This window comes from Ranitomeya variabilis, chromosome 4 (genome assembly GCF_051348905.1).
Source record: "Ranitomeya variabilis isolate aRanVar5 chromosome 4, aRanVar5.hap1, whole genome shotgun sequence".
Taxonomy (NCBI): domain Eukaryota; kingdom Metazoa; phylum Chordata; class Amphibia; order Anura; family Dendrobatidae; genus Ranitomeya; species Ranitomeya variabilis.
In genome coordinates this window covers 278,963,674-278,975,526 of record NC_135235.1, presented here as the reverse complement: position 1 = coordinate 278,975,526, position 11,853 = coordinate 278,963,674, and the positions used below count along the sequence as shown (strand labels likewise).

General features: G+C 40.8%; 1 protein-coding gene across 5 annotated transcripts in view; it reads left to right on the top strand.

The window, feature by feature from the left end:
- Positions 1-642: 642 nt before the first annotated feature.
- Positions 643-11,853, top strand: part of TTLL10 (tubulin tyrosine ligase like 10) — a 78,443-nt gene continuing 67,232 nt past the window's right edge. Inside the window, exon 1 of one of the 5 annotated variants that reach the window (XM_077249993.1) lies at positions 643-873. The gene's annotated coding sequence lies outside the window, so the exon portion shown is untranslated. Of the gene's footprint in view, positions 874-10,600; positions 11,268-11,522; positions 11,593-11,853 lie in introns of those variants that run through there. The other 4 variants (XM_077249994.1, XM_077249991.1, XM_077249995.1 and 1 more) reach the window with 4 other exon arrangements.

Below are 11,853 nucleotides of genomic sequence, written 5' to 3'. Positions count from 1 at the left end.
GGCCCAGGTTTCACACTGAGTGAGTATAAATACATTTAGAATCTATATTATTAACTATATGTAGAATATGTACTGTTTTAGTGTCATTTTGTGCCATTTTGGTTGGTGGTGTGCCCCGGGATTTTTTAAGTATAAAAAGTGTGCCGCGGCTCAAAAAAGGTTGAAAATCACTGAGTTAAAGGATCTGGGAATGTTTAGCTAGCAAAAAAGAAGGCTAAGAAGAGACTTAATAGCTGTCTACAAATATCTGAAGGGCTGTCACCGTGTAGAGGGATCAACAATATTCTCATTTGCACATGGAAACACGAGAAACAATGGAATAAAACTGAAAGGGAGAAGATACAGATTAGATATTAGAAAATACTTTTGGCAGTGAGGGTGATCAATGAGTGGAACAGGCTGCCACGAGAGGTGGTGAGTTCTCCTTCAATGGAAGTCTTCAAACAGAGGCTGGACAGACATCTGTCTGAGATGGTTTAGTGACTCCTGCATTGAGCAGGGGGTTGGACATGATGACCCTGGAGGTCCCTTCCAATTCTAACATTCTAGGGTTCTATGATATTTACAGTTGCTTTTTGTAAAGTTGACACAAGTTTGTGTTCCGTCGCAGCAGGATGTATCAGACAATGGAGCTTGTGTTACAGTGGACGATGCCCTATACAATATGGTCTCCAGCCAAGAGTTGCTAGGGAACAGGCTGCGAGAAGGCAGGAGGGGGTTGCTTTTGTAGGCAGTGCTACACTTTGACAAGCCAGAGTTGTGGAACACCCTTCGGTGTCCCAGCAACAAGAGAAGCAGCTTCTTCTACAAGATAAAAAAAATAATGACTTCCTGCAGTGAGTGGATCTGTCACTATCACACAGGGGAAGCCAGGTTAGTGCTTATGGGGATTTATTGCTAAAAAAATAAAATAATAAAAAAAAACAAATAGGAGGGGTGATGCTGAAAATCCAGGAATGCAGCAAAGTAGTGAAGGAATCGTGGTAATAACAAGCAGAATTGCTCATTTTATCTTCATACATGTTATTATACTGGATGTGAAAGGTTACAGAACTGAATAGGTGCAGATAAGACCTGAAAAATGAGGAGTCTCAGGCTTATTTCACTGACTATGGAGCGAGCATTGCAGGGAACAAAAGGTACAACAATAGAAGCAAAGCAAAAAAAAAACAAATAAATAAGTAAAAACAGTAAGATTTATATGTGTAAAAATTTGTTAATTTATCACATTGAAAATGATTTGGAACAAACAGACATCAGGTAAATAAGGAAAGAGGGAACGGTTTCCTTTATTCCCTGCAGAAACTGCACTAATAGCAAACGATGGCAGGAAAATCAGCGACGGGATACAATATTGTGACATTGTAACGTCGTATTATACTTTGCCTCAATCTCTGTGTCCCTAAAGTATCCAAAGAAGCGGTGTAGTGTATGGAGATGAAGGTGTCAGATGTCACAGTGTGACCCAGGTCTTATACAACTTCATGTGTTAGTAGGTTCACACTACACGTTTTTTTTTTTTTGGGGGGGGTTCTAAAGCAAAACCTGATAAAAAAAAAAAGTTTTTGCTTGGTTTGCATTTTTTGGCCCTTTTTTTCTGCGGTTTTGGCATGCTGGATTTGCCTCCTGTGCATGCTGATAAAGTTTAGTGCAAAAGAAAAATAAGTCCTCCTATTCTATAGAATCAGGATTTGAGGTTTTGGCACAAAAAAAAAAGCAGCAAAACCTGATATATGCGGTTTTGCTGCAGATTTTCATTGTTTTTTTTCACCACCCATTCACGTCAATGTGATGGTGAAAAACGCTGAAAAAGCCATGGAAGAAATGACATGTTCTATCGTGCGAAAAACCATGCAAAGCACAAAATACTGATGATAAAAAAAAACAATGTGTATGCATGAGATTTCTGAAATCGTGTAGGCTTTGCTGGTACTGTAAAACGCAGCTGAAAATTTGCATTAAAAAAAACACAAAAAAAGCTGTAAAAATTACCCTAATACGGTAAATGCAGAAAATCTGCAACATCCAAAACTCACCAAAAGCTAATTGTGGGAATAGAACCATATAATTATCAAAAGGATACTGAAAACTAAATGCTCTCTGAATTTTTACCAAACTTTGCGCAAATCAATTGTGCAAGCAAATGTATCTTATTGGAAAACTATGCTACTTTCTCCATTTATCAATTGCTATTTCTGTTCATTGAAAACTTTGGAGATGAGAGTGGGACACACCTCTCCCCACCTCAATGTATTCCTATGCAGCTGTCCCATTGAATGGGGAGAACCGACGACCAGTCCGAGCATTGTGTTGTGATCCTCGTCCAAGTTATACGGTCGTGAGACTCTTCGCATATGTCCAGTTTCCATATATGCTGCGGGCTCAAGAGCTGAGCCTGCACTCTACCCATGTGTGTAACAATCCAATCGCTGCTGTCAATGGTATTTAAATGACGCAATCGTGGGTCCACTGGCTCCCATCTGCTCCCTTACAACAAGACGCGGGGTGCTCATGCGCTCCCATAGTTGCTGGTGGCCTTTTGTCCTCCTGTGAAGCTCAGACACAGGCTGGGCTTCATTAGGGAGATGTTAAATACAGTTGTATTGAAATTTCTAAAACAGGTTCAAGTCCGCTAAAAAAAAAGTTTTTTTTTAAATGTAAAAATTATTAAAAAAAAGAAATATAAAGATTTAAATCACCCCATTCCCCCCCTTTAAAAATAACAAAAAAAGGCATTCATAGCAGTCTGATCTACCAAAATGTAAAACTAATTAACCTAAGTGGTAAAGGCCCCAAAGAGGAAAAAAAATCAGAACTCCAGCCTTATTGGTCTTCACAATACTTTACAAAATAGAATAAAAAGGATCAATACTTTGTATGTAACCCAGAATGGTATCAATAGCCCTTTCAGAGCTCCATCAATGGAAAAACAAAAATGTTACGGGTCTCTGAATATAAAATAAACCCCATGCTATGGCTGTATAGGTGCTCGACCCTCAATAAAGATGAATCTTTTTTGTAGAGATCCAATTTGGGAAATCTAGTGTAGAAATCATATGCAAATCAGGCTGAAAGTGCATTGGGGCATGTCAGTGCTCTTGGAAGAATCAGTCCACATACAGTGACCCATCCCAAGTGCACTTCAGCCTGATTTACATATGGCTTTCATCTTAGATTCTCATGATTGGCACATTGTATTGGTGCTTGTCCTACAATAGACATAATCCCTGTTTTGTAGACATCAAGCCATACCACTACTTCCATATAAAAAAATGAACTTGCAGGTTCCCTTTAAGGGCACAATTGTCACCCAAGTGTGGTGAGACACAGGCAAGGCGCCAGATGATGCAGAACGGCCATCTGGGGCATGTAGTCCCACTGGCAGCAGATAATGATATCACGGTAGCTGAAGTGGGTCGCTGGACCCCTCAACACTTTCCTGATGTCCACAACAATTGTCAATAGCGGGAGGTGGCACTTGTGGATGGTATAGGACCCCCCGGGGGCACTAGTGTCTGGGTGCAGGTAGTGTTTGCTTCCTTAGCAGCTTGAATGGCCCAGAACTGGATGTTTCCTCAGGAAGTCTAAGAGTCCTAAGCTGGGAATTATCTCAGGAAGTCTGAGAGTCCTAAGCTGGGAGGCTCCTTCCAGCCGTTTCTATGGCAGCTTGTTGTGAGGAGAATAATCACTTAGCTTTCATACACACATTGCCCAGTAGATGGCAGAACAGCACATTTATGAGTCATCGGTATACAATGCAATGTATTACATCTCCTTATTCACAGTGCCCAAACTAATCCTGACAAACTGGAACAAATCTACTGCCACACCACAACTGTCTCATTCAGCAGCAGTAGAATAGGTAGCGGATACCACCTAAGTACTTTTGCCCTTTGTTGTAGAGATTGGAGGAGGATCAAGACCCCCATAGATCACAACTTATGACATATTTTTGTTGGGTCCCATACTGATTAAACACATTTACGACATATCTAGTTGTTATATCACCCCTTTATCGCCTTCATGTCGCAACCAATTTCTATTTTTTTTGTTAATGTTTTTTCCTGTCCTTCTTCCGATAGCCATAACTTTTTCCTTTTTCTGTCCACATAGCCATATAAGGGCTTTTTTTTTGCAGGTCGAGTTGTACATTTGAATGACACTGTTCATTTTATCATGTGATGCACTGGAAAGCGGGAAACAAAAATTCTAAGTGCATTACAATTGCAAAAGAAAGTGCAATTCCACAATAGTTTTTTGGGGATTTCTATGTGCCATGTTCCCTATAGGGTAACTCTGAGCTAGAAATTGGATTCCCCAGGTCAGTCCGAGTGCACAGACACCAAACATGTATAGTTTTTTTTTTTTTTTTTTATCAGTGGTGAAAAAAAATGTGGAAATTTGTGTATTAAAATCAAATCTCCATTTTCCGAGACTCGGAAAGTTTTAACGTTTCAGGTTCTGTGTGTGGGTGAGGGTTTATTTCTTGTGCTCCGAGCTGAAGTTTTTACTGATACCATTTTGGGGTAGATACAATGTTTTGATCTCTTCTTATTGCAATGTTGCAGAAGCCAAAAAAACCCCATACTTCTGGGTTTTCAATTTTTTTTCTCGTTACTCTATTTAACTATTGGAATAATTAATTTTATATTTTGATAGATCGAACTAGTATGGAAATTACGTTTCTAAATATGTGTTTTTTTTTAACGGGGCAAATGGGGATGATTTTGAACTTTTGTATTTTTTTATAATCTTTTACTGCTTTTGTTAGTCCCCTTAGGGGACTTGAACCTGCGATCATCTGATTACTTCCACTATACATAGCAGTGGAGTGCAGACTTCATCTGCCGGGCAAGATGAGGACTCGCGCATCAGGGATCCGAAATGTGACGTAAATATTCGTCATATGTCAAGAAGGGATGAAGATGAAGAACACACGTACAGAATATGCAAGAGAGTATCAATGGCCTAAACTATGTCTCATTGGACACCACATCCACTTCTGTCCTCACGAAAAGTCTCAAAATTAGTTTATTTTTATTTCAGGGTGGTTTCAGTCTTAACGGGGTGGTCCCTTTTCAGAAAACCTTCCTCTATAAGAAGAAATAGTTGTAAAAAAACCTTACCCTCTTTGGGTACAGCACTGGCACTCAATAGCTTCTGAGATCTTGGACCTCACGGACATCAGGTCAACAGCTCTGTAACCAATCATTGAGCTCAGTGGCACTGCCACCAATCTCTGCCGTTTGTCTGCAGCTCTGACATCATCAACAGAGCTGCCGCCAATCAATGAGTTAAGTAGCTCTTGGTGTCTAAATGCAGCTGAGCTCGAATTTTGAGGTCCAGATCTTGACGGTGAGCAGACATCTGCATTTCCTTTGTAGTCCTATAATATCTCCTATATAAAGAGAATTCTAGTGGAACAAAAGGATGACCCCCAGAGCCTGCTCCGTTCTTGGCTTCTATTAATAGTCCCTGAAAAAAGAAATTTGACTTGTGTGAGAAAACAGGAGTGTTGTATGTCTCAGTCTGCTGGAGAAGCCTAGGGTGTGGATGTGATCCCAGGAAATGGCTCAGCCTCCTCTTTCCTGTGATCGTATGACACCTTTATTAGGGCCATTGTATACGGAGCTTCTTAAGTTTTGGAGTTTATTTTGGAGCCAGAGTCTATTCTTACAGATATTAAGCTTCAGGTATGGACAATGATGGATTTAATCAACTCAATTTCAACTGAGACTCTTCGAAGAATCAACCGGAAATTTAGCCGATTAAATGGAGATTCCCTTATCGCTCACGTGTCCCTCACGGTGGGTCCATCATGACTGCCAACAATGACAATACGGGCAAAGCAATCTCTGATCTAAGGCTTGAAGAGAAGCTATAATAGAAAATAATTCTTGTGTTATATGTATTTTTTTTTTTAAATACCACAATGTGGCATTTTTTCTAAATCATGATTTTTTTTATAAAGAAACACAATCAGCAATCTTGTAATTTTTCCACTGGCCACTTGCTTTTTTACAAATATACTTACAGTCCTTTGAGGAAGAGTTTTCAGCAGTTTTCTTATCATCAGATGCAGGATTAGAATGAAAGGTAACTGTCACAACTCAGCTGTCGGGTGACCCGGGATCAGAGGCTCCTTCCCAGTCCCTAACATTAGGGGGCGCCCTAGCTTTCCCTATTCCGTAGGATACTTCTGAAGGTGAAGATGCCAGGGCCGCCAGCTTTGCCTTATCTCCTGAATCAGCCCTCTGTCTGTTCCCTTCCCCACACAGGGAAGAGGGGAGCTGCTCTGCATCGCAGTACACCAACCCATTGAACAAGGCAACATGAACAAGGGTAACTGGAAATACCAGGAATACAAATATTCACTCATCTATAACAGAGGCATGCATCGGGGAGTGGAGGACGAGGAAAAAGTAAGAGAAAGGAAGGGAATTATCACACTAACAAACCCACGCAACAGTCACAGATATCATAATAAGCACCAAAACACCTCTCTTCCAAGCTATGCAGCAAAAGCTAGCTTTGACATCGGTTTCAATCAGGACCCAGATTAAAAAGGAGAAGGGAGCTCAGTTGCTAGAGTTGCTAACTGAGCTCAGCTGAGAGCTCAGACTCCCAGAGCTCCCAACATGGCCAATTAACCCCTGTACTGCCAAAAGAAATTAACACCATTTAAAAAGAAGGTGAAGTGCTTCTTTTCAGCGCAGGAGTAGGAGCAATCAGACACTGTGGTCTTCTCACTCCTCTCTGTTGTGGTATTCTTGTGACAGTAACATCTATAAATATCTTAAATAACAAGAGATCCACCAATCACAATAGGTGATGTCACAGCTCACCTCCTACTCCTCTTGTACAATGACTGATAACTAGTGATGAGCGAATATACTCGTTGCTCGGGTTTTCCCATGCACGCTCGGGTGGTCTCCGAGTATTTGTAAGTGCTCGGAGATTTAGTTTTCTTCTCCGCAGCTGAATGATTTACACCTGTTAGCCAGCCTGAGTACATGTGGGGGTTGCCTGGTTGCTAGGCAATCCCCACATAACACAAATAACACAGGATCCACCATTCACAATAGGTGATGTCACAGCTCACCTCCTCCTCCTGTACAATGACTGATAACACCTCTATATATATACAGTGGATAACCAATCACAATAGGCGATGTCACAGCTGACTCTGCTCCCCTCCCCTTCATAATGATCTTTGCACAGGCTTATAAAGTACTTCAATACAAATTATAAGATCGTAGTCTGCTCGTTGTGACTATGTGCATGTGTTGTTTCCTGAAATAACAGGAAATTACAGTCTATAAAAGCCCTAGTGGTCAATGTGAAAATTGCAATATTTCTATTTTTTATTTTTAATGCAGATTGTGATATGAAGAAAAAAATGTCAAAATGTTTAAAACATTGCACTTAACCTAAAAATCTAGTTTAAACAATAGGTAATTTTCTGAGTATAGCTTCCCTTTAACCCCCTGCACCCCCATGCACAATGTCTAGTTGTTGGATGAACAATCATTCGGCCATCGTTCAGCTAACAGCTATCTCTCCAGAGTCCCCCACGCTATCTCTCCAGAGTCCCCCACACTATCTCTCTAGAGTCCCCCACACTATCTCTCAAGAGTTCCCCACACTATCTCTCCAGAGTCCCCCACACTATCTCTCCAGACTTCCCCACACTATCTCTCCAGAGTCCCCCACACTATCTCTCCAGACTTCCCCACACTATCTCTCCAGAGTCCCCCACACTATCTCTCCAGAGTCCCCCACGCTGTCTCTCCAGATTCCCCCACACAATCTCTCCAGAGTCTGCCACACTATCTCTCCAGAGTCCCCCACACTGTCTCTCCAGAATCCCCCACACTATCTCTCCAGAGTCCCCCACACTGTCTCCCCAGAATCCCCCACACTATCTCTCCAGAGTCCCCCACACTGTCTCCCGAGTCCCCCACACTGTCCCTCCAGAGTCCCCCACACTATCTCTCCAGAGTCCCCCACGCTGTCTCTCCAGATTCCCCCACACAATCTCTCCAGAGTCTGCCACACTATCTCTCCAGAGTCCCCCACACTGTCTCTTCAGAATCCCCCACACTATCTCTCCAGAGTCCCCCACACTGTCTCCCCAGAGTCCCCCACACTGTCTCTCCAGAGTCCCCCAAACTGTCTCTCCAGAGTCCCCCACACTGTCTCTCCAGAGTCCCCCACACTATCTCTCCAGAGTCCCCCACACTATCTCTCCAGAGTCCCCCAGGCAGGGACGCTCAGCTTTCCTGAATCCTCCTGTGTTCCCTATGAGAGAGACACTTTTGTATCGTTTTGCTTTTACCAACATTTTATTTTCCAGCACATTAAACTTTGATGTGGTCTGTGGTAATAAATCAGAGGAGATGAGCTGAGACAAAGTCAATTAACAGTTTCAAACTCTCCCATTGGAGCTCACTGACCGATCACTCAGTTGGGTCATTCTGCATCTTGCAATAAACAGTGCAATTCATATGCTATAAAAGGCAAACAGTGCAAAACTTTTAATGAAAGGACAATTACAAAAATAATTTTTTAGCTAAAAATTCATGCATTTAATAAAATGATAATGCCTACAAAACCTTTAAAGAAACAAAATGCTTGTGCCCTATTACTAAAAAAAAGTTCTGAAATCCATATTTTATATGCAAAATAAATAAAATAAATAAATAAAATAAATAAATAAAATAAAAATGACTTTTTTTCAGTATTCTGGATCTGTTTTTTTTTAAAAAAAATACTCAACAACCCCTCATAGGCTGTAATGGGTACGTAGATCATGAATGTGAAAAACAGATGTCTGAATGGGGTCTTAGAGCTTGATCACTGGAGATTTCAGCAGCCTGATGTGAACGGACCGTCTGATCGCTGGAAGACTTCCATAGGACCCTGTGAAGTGCCTAATATTTCGAAGTGAATTGGCCGCGACTTGTCATCATTTATGTAGAGCGTAGAGCGTAATAATCAGTGCTGACAGAATAGAAATTATCACCGGAGTCCCGGCCAAGTCATTCTTCACAACCCGTCACTGTCGTAAGACAGATGAGGTCATTTCAGAACCTAAGCGCCATATGAAATTTCATCCAAGAAAGTAACACAACTACTTCTAGCTGCTCGGTTTATGGGCAGGAGATCAGCTTTTGGCAAGTGCAAAATGTTCCTTTAGATTAGAAAGTTATGAGCCGTCGTCTGTTTTTCATTTTCATTCATGCCAGCAGCTTTCTTTTTTCTTTTTTTTTTTTTTATTAATAAGTAACTTGGCATGTCAGGTCTCCAGTTTCCAGTATAGGTAGATTGGATTTCACCCAGGTCATTGTCTTTTCTGTTGTATTCACACTTGCCCTTTTTCCGGGTATACAATGACCTGCAAAAGGAGCAGAAGAAGAAAACAACTAAATCTGAGATCCTTGCACCAGGCGCTGCTGGCAAAACCAACGTGTGAAAAACCACCTGAAGGCATTGGCGACTTGTGCTTTGCCATCTGGTGTGCCGCCAACAGTTTAAAGGGAATCTGTCAGCAGGTTTTTGCTACCTCATCTGAGAGCAGAATGATGTAGGCAAAGAGAAGCTGAATCCAACGATGTATCACTTAGCTTACTGGGTGAAGCGGTTCTGACACAATCAGAGCTTTTATTTACAGACTGCAGCAGAGCTGAGAAAGCTAACTCTGCCCACACCAGGTTCTCTGTCCATAAAGAGGAGGTGCTTATCACAGGAGGGGGCGTTGCTAGTCAAGTCCAAAAATGTTAATCTCTTAGTGATAAATCCTTCACAGTTAGTAAACAACAGCACACACTTTGACAAGTGACACATCCCTGAATTCTGTGTTTCATCCTCTATCTACTGATGTATTTAGATTACATAGCAAAAACCTGCTGACAGATTTCCTTTAAGCCTTATTGCAAAGTATTTCCACTCTTAAAGGGGTTGCCCAGTGTAGAAAAGAGGTTGTCCACAATTTATTTATTACTTGAACTCATTCAGTTGGTGCCAAAAAATATTCTTTTGCAATTGAGTTTCATTAAAAATGTTTTCCTTCTGTAATCTCTGTGTTGCACTGTTTATTGCTGGCTGCAGAATGAGTTAACTGAGGATCCATCAGTGAGCTCAATGTGACTGTCTGGTGAAGAGAGTTTGTAATCCTTTTATCTATCTTTTCTGAGCCCCTCTCAGCTGATTTATTGACACAAAATACTTTAAGGAGGAACGTAGGAAACAAAAAGCTTGGAAAAATCAAATGATGCAACATTTTAATGAAACTCAAATGTCAAAATGACTTTTTGCCCCAAATGCATGCAAGGAAAAAAAAATAATACTTGTAGCTTTAAATGACATAATTCATTTTCCCATACAATATACTGAAAAAAAAGGAAATTTGCTGTCAAATGTAAAAACCCAAAAAAAAGCAATTCCAACCTTGTTTTTGGGTTTTATTTTATGTCTTTCACTGTGCAGTAAGAATGACCTGACAGTATAATTCTGCAGCTCAGTACAATTTCCTCGATACCAAACTCGTATGTTTCTTTATATATTTTAGTACGGTAGTTAAAAAATATTCAGTCTTTTGTAAAAAAAAAAAAAAATGTCGCCACTTTTTGAAACAAACCCCAAATCTGGAGCTGGGCTGGGTTTGTATTTTGCCTGTTGAGTTATATATTTAACTGATGTCATTTTGGGGCACATATTACATTTTTATTGCATATTGGGGAAGGTGCGGGACTTAAAAAAGCAGCAATTCTGAAGTTTTGATTTTTTTTTTTTACTATGGGTTAAATAATTGTATATTTTGATAGCCTGAGCTTGTACAGACATGGCGGATTATATTATTACCATAATTTTTTTATTTTTTTTTAAATAGGGGGTCATTAAAAACTTTTTTTTTTAAATCTTTAACTTTTCTTTACAACTTTCTATTTTTTAGGCCCCAGAGGGGACCCGAACCTTCAATTCTTTGATCGCTTGTACTATATACTTCAAGTCTTTCGGTTTTACAGTACATAGTGAAATGCACCGTCTCCTATAAAGCCCTTGGCCTGGCTTCACAGGAGTACCAAGATGGCAGCCACTGGATGCCATGGCAACCGATCTCATCAAAAGGGGAGGTGCGATGGGTGACCGAACAGACACCCCAACAAGTTTGTGCTACTTAAATGCCTCTGTTAGAGAATGACAGCGCCATTTAATTGGTTACACAGCAGCGATAGGGGCTAGTTCTGATCGCTGACTCTCCCCATGTGAGGAACGGGCTCTTGACTTGTCTATATTTGGAACAACAATCTATGGCTACCATTCCCCTTGTCTACGTCCCTACGCGCTGACATGACAGGCTGTGGTGAAACAAGCCGTTGACAACGGGAGTGATAAGGCCCAAACGTCAATTGATCAGTACCTTGAAATTGTTTCTGCTGCCCATGGCAACCAATCCGAGCTCAGCTTTCATTTTTTAAACTGCTCTGATAAAACGAAAGCTGTGCTGTGATTGGTTGCTATGGGCAACAAATAACTTGTTTACTGACAGTAGTCAGTCCAATATTTAGGCCTCACACAAAGCTTTCTCAAGCAAGTATTTCCCAAATGGTGTCTATACAGGGCCAAAATAATTTCTAAGACTGTTCTACGAATCACCTATCCCATCTTTGCCATTGTGATGTTTTTCGTAGATTTTATTTCTAAAATCAGCCGATAAAACAATGCAGTGACCCCATGGCCGTACTTAGGCAAACAATTAGAAGTGGAAATTATAGGAAGATTATAGTCATAGCCTATGGGCACACTGATGTTTTTTATGAGGTTTTTTGAAGCTGAAATTGAGCACAAACT